Raw genomic sequence first — 10335 nt, forward strand, 5'->3', positions numbered from 1 at the left:
TGGGTGAGACATTTCAAGCCAAATGAGAAGAGGAATACTTGTGTCTCCAGTTTGCTGTGGTGCCACTTTCTACCTTGTGAAGCCTTGTGCATGGAACTAATATCTTGCAGGATATCAGTAAAAAGCTATATAGGTCCCTAGCATTTAAGGCCTCAAAACAAGAATTCACTGGCACACTTCTGTCCGTATGTTCAGAGGCTGTCTTTGCCATATAAGAAAAATCCAGTGTATTCCATATCACAACATCAAAAGATTCAAGAAAAGTCATTCTTGACTCTAGTACTTAGAATTACTTATTTCTTTTAAATTTATTTATCAAACACCTAGAAATAAAGACATGAAGCAATAAAACTAGTGAGAATAGTTAGGAAGAGACTATATATATATATATATATATATATATATATATATATTCTACACATGTGTATCTTTATCTGTATCCATATCTCTGACATACATGCACACATACACCACACACACATCACCATATTCTGTTTCTTTCTATTAACTCCTCAGAGATTTAAAAATTTATTTAATGAAATTTAATTGTTCCTTCAAATATTTTTGAGACTGTCCTATCTTCAATGAATTTCTGGTGGAGCTAGTGGCAGCTATTATTTTCCTCAGAGCTCCCACAACTAGAATATATTTTTGGACAAAGGTGTTCTCACAATCAGGAGAGGGATCTAGTACTTCTGGATCATAGTTCTCACACTGAATTGAGGATGAGATATTGGGTAACTGCTGTGGTCCAATTTCCTATCTCCAAAAAGTGAACTGTTGCACTTGTACTTCTTGTAGTGTTTTAGAAGCACCTCTGAACACTAGCACTCCAGTTATTCCCTCCAAAACAAAGTAGAAATAGCAATGGGATCACTTCTGTCAGGAAGTAAGTAGCAGCCTCACAGAGATGGCAAACAGCCCTTCAGAGAATATACAGCACTCCAAGTACAGTATAAGCAGCACTTCAAGTGCAATGGCTTGGGAAGAAAAGTGTTGTATAATTAGGTGAGCAGAAGTGGTGAGGTTCAGTGGTGAGTGGCAGTGAAAGCCTTTTGGATTATGAGTTCTTTTAGAGCAGTCAGAACTATTTATTTAAATTGTTGCTCTTGTGTGGTTGATTTCCAATGTTTTTGTCACTGAAGCAGCATTGAATTACAGAGTGTCACAGGTCGAATATGACAGCAGAACTATCAGATGATCTGACTGAAAAGAAACATTTCTGCAGTAGAATAACAGAAAAAATAAAAGCTAGTCACATCAGGAAGGTTGCTCAGAACAGAGCTTAACTTTATGAGGATCAGTCTAAAGGTTGTGATAACAAATAAGCAAATACTAATCTTATTTACATGATTCATTCAACTGTAGCACCTTGAGTCATTAGTGAAGGATCAGGTACTAACACACAATAAAGGCATAGGGTGGGATTGAAATTACCTCTTCCAGGACTTTATACAGGAGCTAAACAAGACTGGCACAAAAGGATTGATTCAGAAACCCAGTTCCCCAGTGCTGGGGAGATGCTTGGTATGATTTAGCTTCTAAGCTTTGAATCACGCAGTTCCTAAAATTCCCCCATTGCTATAGGAGCTTTATGATTCTAGAGGCAGGCACTTGCCTTCAGGCTGAGCTCAGTGAACTTTGGAGACATCTATGCCCTGCCTGAGAACCCTAACGGGGCTGACCTCACAGTGTGTCTGGATCCTAATACACCCCAAGACATGGAGGCCTGTACAAAGGATGCTAAGTGGGGTGGAGTGGGTGATTGCTTAATTACTGAGCACACAATGAAGGACAAAATGGGAGCACAGAAGGATAAAATGTATGGTTTGCAGACATTGTAGTTTGCTGATAAACTGGCAGCAGCAGAAATGATGAAAATGATCCTCTCAGCCGGAGAATTAGGAAATTTAGTGAGGAGGAAGGCAAACATAGTCCTACATTGTGCCTCCCAGAAAAGAGTCCAGTTGAAGATAATGGCATTCATGCAAGCAGTTCATCACTCATAACCTGTGATAATCAAGCTGATAGCCAAATTAAATACCTGAAAAAGATTCTTGTTTAAGGAGTGAGAGAAGAAAGCCTGCTTTGACAGAACTAAAGACTTGCCTATCCAAACTAAAAATAGAAACAAATGCAGATAACTTCTGTGAAGTTCAGATGGAAAAATCTTAGGAATTAGTATGTGCTGAAAAAAAGTCTGCTGGGGACAGTTTGCCAGTAATCTGTGACTACACTATTCCTATGAACCTTGCAGAACTTTACAAGCAACTCAGAATTAGCACTAATAGAGGCTATTTTGGGTCACAGAAGGTTTTCAACTGTGAGGCATTCCTGATTTTTCTATTCCTCCTCTTCTCTTGATGCTTTCTGATCCTCAGCTGCATTGCAGAGCCTGACATGGCAGTGAGGTCAGCTTCAGCAGGTAAGATCAAAGCCCACAGACAAGCACAGCTTCACACTGTGCTCTCCGGCCAAGCCATTTTCATTAATGGACGCACAATCCAAAGACTGCTGCAACTCTTGGCACATATGTAGTTGTGGGACTAAATCTCTCCATACTGGTTTTTGCAGAAACACAACAGGGATTTCTTCTCCTTACTCTGGCCTGTCATCTTTTCAGTGATTGCAAGTAACAAAAAAGAGAAGTGTGCGTGTGTGGGGCAAGAATACCACATTCTGCAGTAGGTGGAAGGGGTCACGGCGTGTGTGCATGGCCCGAGTGACGGTGTGCAGTGTACGCCTGAAGCAGTGTGCACTTACAATTAGTTGAATTTCACTGTGTTGGAGATGGAAGCTGACAGGCCACCACACAAAACCTCCCTGCAGCCAGACTCATGCTGAGATCCAGAGCAGAAAAGGATTTTAACTGAAAGGCTTTGATGGCTTTAAATATGGAGGCAGTGAATTCATGCACTGTTTACCTTTGCAGGCCTGGCTTTGACTCTGTCTTTCATTTTGTTTTAATGAAGTAGGTGGTCTCATGTAATTCCCAATTACCGTAAAATTCTAGTGCCCTAAACCCCATAGCTTACAAGTTATGAATATTCACTGAAGCTCACCCAAATTCTGAAGAGTTTACAATATTGCAATATTTAGACATAAACAGCTCAAACCAGGCGTATCTTCACAGAACTATTACAGGCATGTAACAGCTTCTGAAGAAGCATGTGCTGGTGACTCCGCTGGGATCCTGGATGAAATGGACCAGAGGTCTGAGCCACTGTGGAAATTTCTCTGTTTCCAACTGAAACAGCATTCTGCCATTTGCAGCCTATTTATTCCAGTACTAATCTAACTTTAGAATAGATCAAATTATTCAGAGGATGGTCAGAAACCTCACAGGTGCAATTCACCTCTGGATGATGTTTCTATCTGTCCCTGAATTTTTTTTCCTGGTTTGTAGTCCAGAAGATGAAGATTAACTTATAACATACAATGCATGTTTTAGCTTATCCATTTATGATACCTGAATGACATTTTTCTTAATATAAATCCTCACCCTTTTGTGAATCACAGATCTTATATCCCACAGCATACTGTGGAGATTGGCTCATCCTACAAACTCTGTATCCTGGCTCTGCCATTTAACTTCCTTGCTCATGGCAGGACATTCATTCCAACTCTTTATCCATGGCAGCAAAATTAACCTTGCACCTACCCTACTGGTAAACCTCTGAGCAAAGTAAGCGTAACTTCATTTGAACTGAGAAAGGATCCTAGAAAGTAAAGGCTTCAGCCAAAGCCCAGATAGCTCAGTTGTCATCACATGTACCTCTGACTTGCAGTCCTCTAAGTGGTTGCTCTTCATCCTCCTGCCTAGAGATGGACTCATGATCAGGTAAGACCAATGCCTATTAAACCATTACCTCCTCCTATGGCCTTCTGAATATTTTTAGCAAGCAGGCAAGCAACAGCTTTCTTTTAGATTTTGGAAACACCCTGAGAATTCCAACTCTTCAGACTGTGAGCTACAAAGGAATTCAGTGTGCACAGACAGTTTCACCAGCGACCATGTTCATTAACCTCCAGACTGAAGCTGCTGAAAGATTCCAGGAGTTTTCTTTTCTTGACAGAAATCAAACTGGGGATCACCAATGAAAACTGAAAGGGAATATCTTTTGTGCAGATGTATCACTTATTTCTCTCCAGCTCTAGAGAAATGCAGTAGAGATTATGTATGCCTGTGAGGACCACTTCCAGCCTTCCAAATGGATTGCTTCTAGCCACAGTCCATCTGATGATGGAAAGGGAATTGTGAGAGCTCAGGAGGGCATCACATGAGGAACAACCATGTATTTTTTGAATATAATTTGAGAATTGAGGTGCTGCATTCCTTAGTACCTAGTCTGCCAAGGAACAGTGATGCTTGAGGTAGGTGCTGAAAAGGGCATTTGTGTATATGTGAGAGGAACATATATGGTAAAGACTTGCACAAGGCTCAATGTGCAAAAGACAGATTCCTCCTAATTTTTTTACAGACTCTTTTATTCCTTGTTCATATCCCATGCATCTACGTCTCATAGCTGTACTAGCACACAAACTTCTTGTGAACTGCAATGTTGGGAGTAGCTCATTCAGATGTCAGGTAATCCATAAACAGCATGGATCCTTCCACTTGGAGATTGCCTGATGGGAACTCACCCTTCTAAAACTTCTGTATGTGTCCCTGAAAGGGAAAGCAGATACTTACAAGGTGCATTTTCCACTTTGTGAGGTTTGGTTTGATGGTCTTGCTGGCAGTTCTGACACCCTTCACTGCTCTTCTTCTTGTCTGCAGTGGGGTGGGCACAGATTTACCTTGTGGAAAACATCACTGGTCAGCACCATGTGGGCAGGCTTTGGAGCACCTCTTGGTGTCCCAGTTAGCCAGACCATCCTGGCATCTCTGATGTCCCATGTCAAAATCAACATTCCCAGGAGGCATCTGAGGGACACAAGGTAGGTGGCTGTGGCTTACAGTGTAATTTAAAGTCCTCCTCATAATATCCTCTTCCTAATACTTTATCTCCTCACAACAGGGGAGGTATCAGCTGCTCGGAGAAACATGGATCAAATCAAAGATTAAAGCTCTCCTCTCCAGGGCATTATTTTTTATTAAGCTCTCAAAGTTCATCTTTTATTTCTTCCTATATTATTTTAAAATCTTAGATTGAGCTCACTTTGCCAGGTCCCCTCTCATATAAGCTTATTAAAGTTCTTTGGACATATCTGCATGTGAGCCCCGATGTCCCTCCACACACATCAGTGAAAGCTGGGCTTAGGCCTTGGTCCTGTTTTGCAGACAGAATTTTAACTATATAGACCCTTAGGCCTCGGGGACTGGGCTTGCCAGATTGGATAGCCTGATGGGTCCTTTCAGAGCCCCATGCTCACACCAAAATTCTCCTGGGGCCACCAACAAACAACAGTATCCACCTGCAGGGCACTGCAGGCCTAGGGCCTTACAACCCCTCAGCCTCCCCAAGATCTGTGTTGACAAGAGGTCTTTACCACTTCAGTGGACTCCCCTTTGCCCTGAAGTCTTTTGTTGGCTCAAAGAGCAGATGTGGTGCAGGCAACAGCAGTTCCCCCAGCACTCACCTGGAGGGAGCAGCTGAACAAGAGGAGGAGGTGGTTCAGCCCTACTGATTTTTCCATTCTTCAGCCTTTTAGCTGAGCTGGCCTCAAAAAAGCACCAATTACTGCCACCTGTAGCAATGGCCTTGATGATGGCGAAAGCTGTCAGCTGGGAAGTGGACTGACACAGCCAGTTCACTTCACATAAGTCAGCAAACAGCCATCAGATTAAAATGATTTTTGTTCGCTATTGACCTGGGCTTGATTGGAACCAGTGATCCAGAGATGAGAGGTTCAGAAAGAAGGGTTTCTATCTGGTGTATGGTCACACATCACTTCTGTCTCCATCTCACTCATTTTCTTGACTAAAATGCTTCCTTTTCTTCTTTTTTTTTTTCTCCACCCAAAAAATTAGAAATCCATCCTCTACTCTTTTAATTGTAATGCACCATATGGGGATCTGTTGAGGTTTTGTTAAGGCTTCAGTAATCTATTAGTCATTCTCCCCTTTGTATTACAAAAGGTCTATCCTTCAAGAGGCTTGTATTGATTTCAGCATTTCTGTAGCTTGTCTGAATTTGGAGGGTACTTGGTGAAGTAAATAAGAGCATAAGTTGAAATCAACAACAGCAGCAAAAAAGCATGAACAAGAATCAGTCTTACAGAGACTTAAACATGCAAACTATACAAGGAAAAATTAAAATGAATGGGACAGAAGATATGCTAGTAGCCCAGACCTGCTTCTTTTGATGGATAAAGCAATGTTCTCTTGGATTTGAAATGTCTCTATCCATTTTTAAAATATGGACAACTCTTTAATTTTATCTTGTCACCCCATTCTATCTCATTTTTTGTTCCTTAGTCTCCCCCTGCAACATATAAATGAAGCTTCTAACCTTTTTTTGTTAGAAAAAAGAACATACGCTGGGAAATGAATATGCTTAACACATTTTTTTTGTGATAATATCCTGTTTTGAAGCTTCTCCATTTATTATTTGTTAGAGAGATCTTCCCTCTCATCTATGCTTATGTCCCACTGTAATAATAGGAGCTCAAATATTCTCCTGAATCGTTGCTTATGAAATTCACAAGATGCTCACAAATCCTAGTTTTATGTTAGCACATGCATAGTTTTTTTTTTTTTTTTTTTTTTTTTCTTTTGATGTCAGGTACAAAACAAATAATGGGACTCAAGTAAAATTTTAGAACTTATACAAGTGATGCCAATAAAGATGTGGAACTCTGCAGTGGTTGTCCTTGCTGTGATCATGACATTAATACCCATTTTTTAAGGATGGCAAAGAATATCTACATAAAAATGCTACATTCTCTCTTCCTCTAAATTAATAGTGCAAATATGGTAGCCCACTACTTAAATCAATGTAATTTTCAGGCATTCAGAAAACGGCATTTTTCTAGGACCATATTCCCCTGTACAATTCATTATCTGTGATAAACTATTCATTTTGATTAAACCTGTAATCCATCCCATAAAACACTGGTTATTATCATCCTCACTACAGTTTAGCAGTACCATCATCATCCTCACCACCATCATTACCATATGAATCACTGGTAATAACTGATTTTGTTGGGATAATTGCTTCTTTGTCATGTCTGCAGTTGCATTTCCAGCACATGGTGATGGTTAAGGACCTGGAATGGGCAGCAGTTAATTTCTCCAGACACTTTCATTTAACCCACAGAAATCTGCAGGCACTAGCCCTTATTCAGAAGCTTTTAGCACTTACAAGCTAGAGCTTGCGAACACATTGGTCTTTGGGTCTTTAAAGGGAGAATTCTTTCTTTTTTTATGGAGAGTGAGCCCTTTACATTCAGGTTGTAGTACTGTAAACACAGAAAAATAGTCTTGGAAGGTACCCTGGGAGGTCTTCAAGTCCATAGCACAGCACCAAGGCAGACTCATCCCCTTTCTTGAGAAATATTTTCAATCTGCTTCTTTCAGACTTTTAGTGACACAGATTCTGCAATCACTCCTAGTGATCCAGGGTGCTTCAGTGTCACAACTGTCAGAAAGTTTTTCTAATGTCTGTCTGTTTTCTAATGTCTAAGCTCCTGACTTGTGGATAAGGAGAGCAGGTTATTCTCTTTAATGGAGACCTTTTGCATATTTGAAGACTCTTATCCTAGTGCCAATCAGACTTTTCTGAATGTGACAGGCCGAAATTACTCAGCCTTCTCTCATCTTCTTTGGGGTTCCTCCAATTTCTGTGCATCTTGCTTCAACAGCTAGACTCAAATTTGCACAGAGCACCAGTGGTGAGCTAAGTTCAGGACTGTCACACACTGACAATACCTGCTGTAATGTCAATATATATGTATAATATAGAAGATAGACTACAAAATTACAGATATTTATGAAAACCAGAACATCTTATACAAGCCAAATTAAAACAGCAGTGGCATCATTCATTCAGAGTGTACAACTACAGTCTGACACAGTCCCGGCATGGGGCTGGTACCTGTGGCTTTACCAGTTGTTTTTCTTGGGAATAACAATATTCCGCCAATGAAAACCTGCTAGACAAGATATTTTTGCCTCTTTCCTGGAGAAGTCACTTCCAGATTACAAGATTTTGACCCGTTTTTGTCTAACTACAACAAATTCTAGAAACAAGATTTTTTCTTATCAATAGTACAGCAATATTTTTTGCAGAAAGGTCTTATGCAATGGACTTTTGAGTGGGTTTTGCCCATCTCTTGTGCACACAAAACTATACAGAACTCCTTTTTGTATGGTGCTGTGTGATAATCTGCTTGTTCAATGAGGTAACTGGACCCATGGCAGCTCCAAACTGAAATCTGTGGCTAAAGGGATGCTGAGCCTTTGCTAGGAAGTCCTGTTGAGAGATGCAGGAGAAAGCACCTTGGATCCATGCAGTACTAATACAGCTGCATGGCTGCTAGAACAAAGTTTCCTTGGTTTTGACTAGGGTGAAAAGAGTTTGTGCTTCCCTGGAGTGTGGGCAGAGCGAGCTTGTGTCAGCCTACAAAGGTTTTTGCAGCCAAACCCTAAGACAGTGATGCAGAGTCTAGGCATTTCTTTATTATGTTCTGATTCATTTCAAAAACTCTGTCCCCTGGAGCTTTTATGAAATACTGCCTAATCAGTTGTTTTCCAGCCTGAGTGCAGTACACCATCAGCTGTCCAAGAAGCTAGTTTATGAAACAATATTCCCACTGGAGTGCACTGAGCTAAAAGATGAATGTTTAAGGTTACCTCAGACAGAAATGTGAATGGCTGTCACAAGTCTCTGATCCAGAAAACCTGATAACTTCCACACTGAGAAAATCTCCCAACTCTGCATTACTTCTTCTCCAACTAGCAGCTGATTTGCAAGACCACAAAATCTGGTATTGTTCAACAGAGTGCTGATGCCTAAATATAATGGGTCCACAAATAGGACTCCGAAATGCTACAGAAACATAAACAACACAGGAGGCAGTGCACAACACAACTAATGATGGAGTAGTTCAGGTTTGAAAATGTGTTTATTGCTAGATATTGTGCAAGTTTTTGAAAAATGTACACATAGCACCAGGTCTCTTTATTATTGTGTTTAGTTCCCTTGATGACTTATTTTTAGGCACAGATTCTGTCTACAAGCTATTTTTGGGTAAACCAGGGATTGCATGGTATGTTGACCGAAGCAAATTGTGTGAATGCTGGTAAATGGAAACTGTAGTTTTGTTCAGCTTTCCTGACTATTTGCTATGACAGAAGTTCACTGTCTCTGGCTGAAGCATTAGAACTAAAAATGATGTATAATAATAATAACAACAAAGATTAATATATAACTAACATATACAACTATAGCCACTTTTGCTCTTTCCTCATTGATTTGCAGGAATAGTTGTCTTCATCCCTTTTTATAATACTACGTTGGGTTGCAGTTTTTTGCTGTAAGAGGCATAAGTGCTAAACAATGTCATGACTCTTCTTAAAACCCAGTAGCTTCCTCTAAAGGATAAAATAAGGGACAAAATTTAGAAAATTGATAAGGGAAAGCTAAGGTTTAGTAAATTGGTATCTGGAATTGCTAAAGACAATGAACACAATTTTTTAACATACAGTAGGAACCAAAGAATTCCTATTGATATGATAAATATTAAGAGATTAAGATTACAAAAACTGATTACTCAGATGTGGAAAAATAGATATTTCACAGCTTTTCTTTCCTTTTCTTGATATACTCCTATTTTCATAGAAGAAAAACAAGGCAACATCTTTCAGTGATAGTAATTTATGAAATGTTAGAGATCAGTAACTTACACACAGAAATTTGGAAACCAGTGACTGATGAAGTCCTCAGTTTGTTGACATTCAGTTTAAATCCACCTCAGAGCCGGATACTCCAGCTGTAAAAGAGTGCAAAACATTCAAAGAGAGCAAGTAGGATGATTCAAGAAACAGTGACCCAATTAGCCTACCATTTATCTGAGGTGAATAATGCTTAGATTAGTAAAGATTTTAATCAATAAGAAATTAGATGATGGAAATATTTTTTAGATTAATGACACCAAAGAAAATTGAACTTGCCAGATAACTGCCAGTTCCTTTAATAAGATTCGAAGTTCAACTTTTTAAGGTTACTATAGAAATAAAGTATACTTCATACAGTATTGATGCTATGGGACACAAAGTAAGACTGAAATCCTTTAAAATATTGCAGTAGATCATATTATAAACAGATCCAGAGCTAGACATCGGCGTGTATGGAAAAGAAGGTGTCCCTGCATAATTATCTTTCAATG

Source organism: Vidua chalybeata, chromosome 3 (genome assembly GCF_026979565.1).
Source record: "Vidua chalybeata isolate OUT-0048 chromosome 3, bVidCha1 merged haplotype, whole genome shotgun sequence".
Lineage (NCBI taxonomy): Eukaryota > Metazoa > Chordata > Aves > Passeriformes > Viduidae > Vidua > Vidua chalybeata.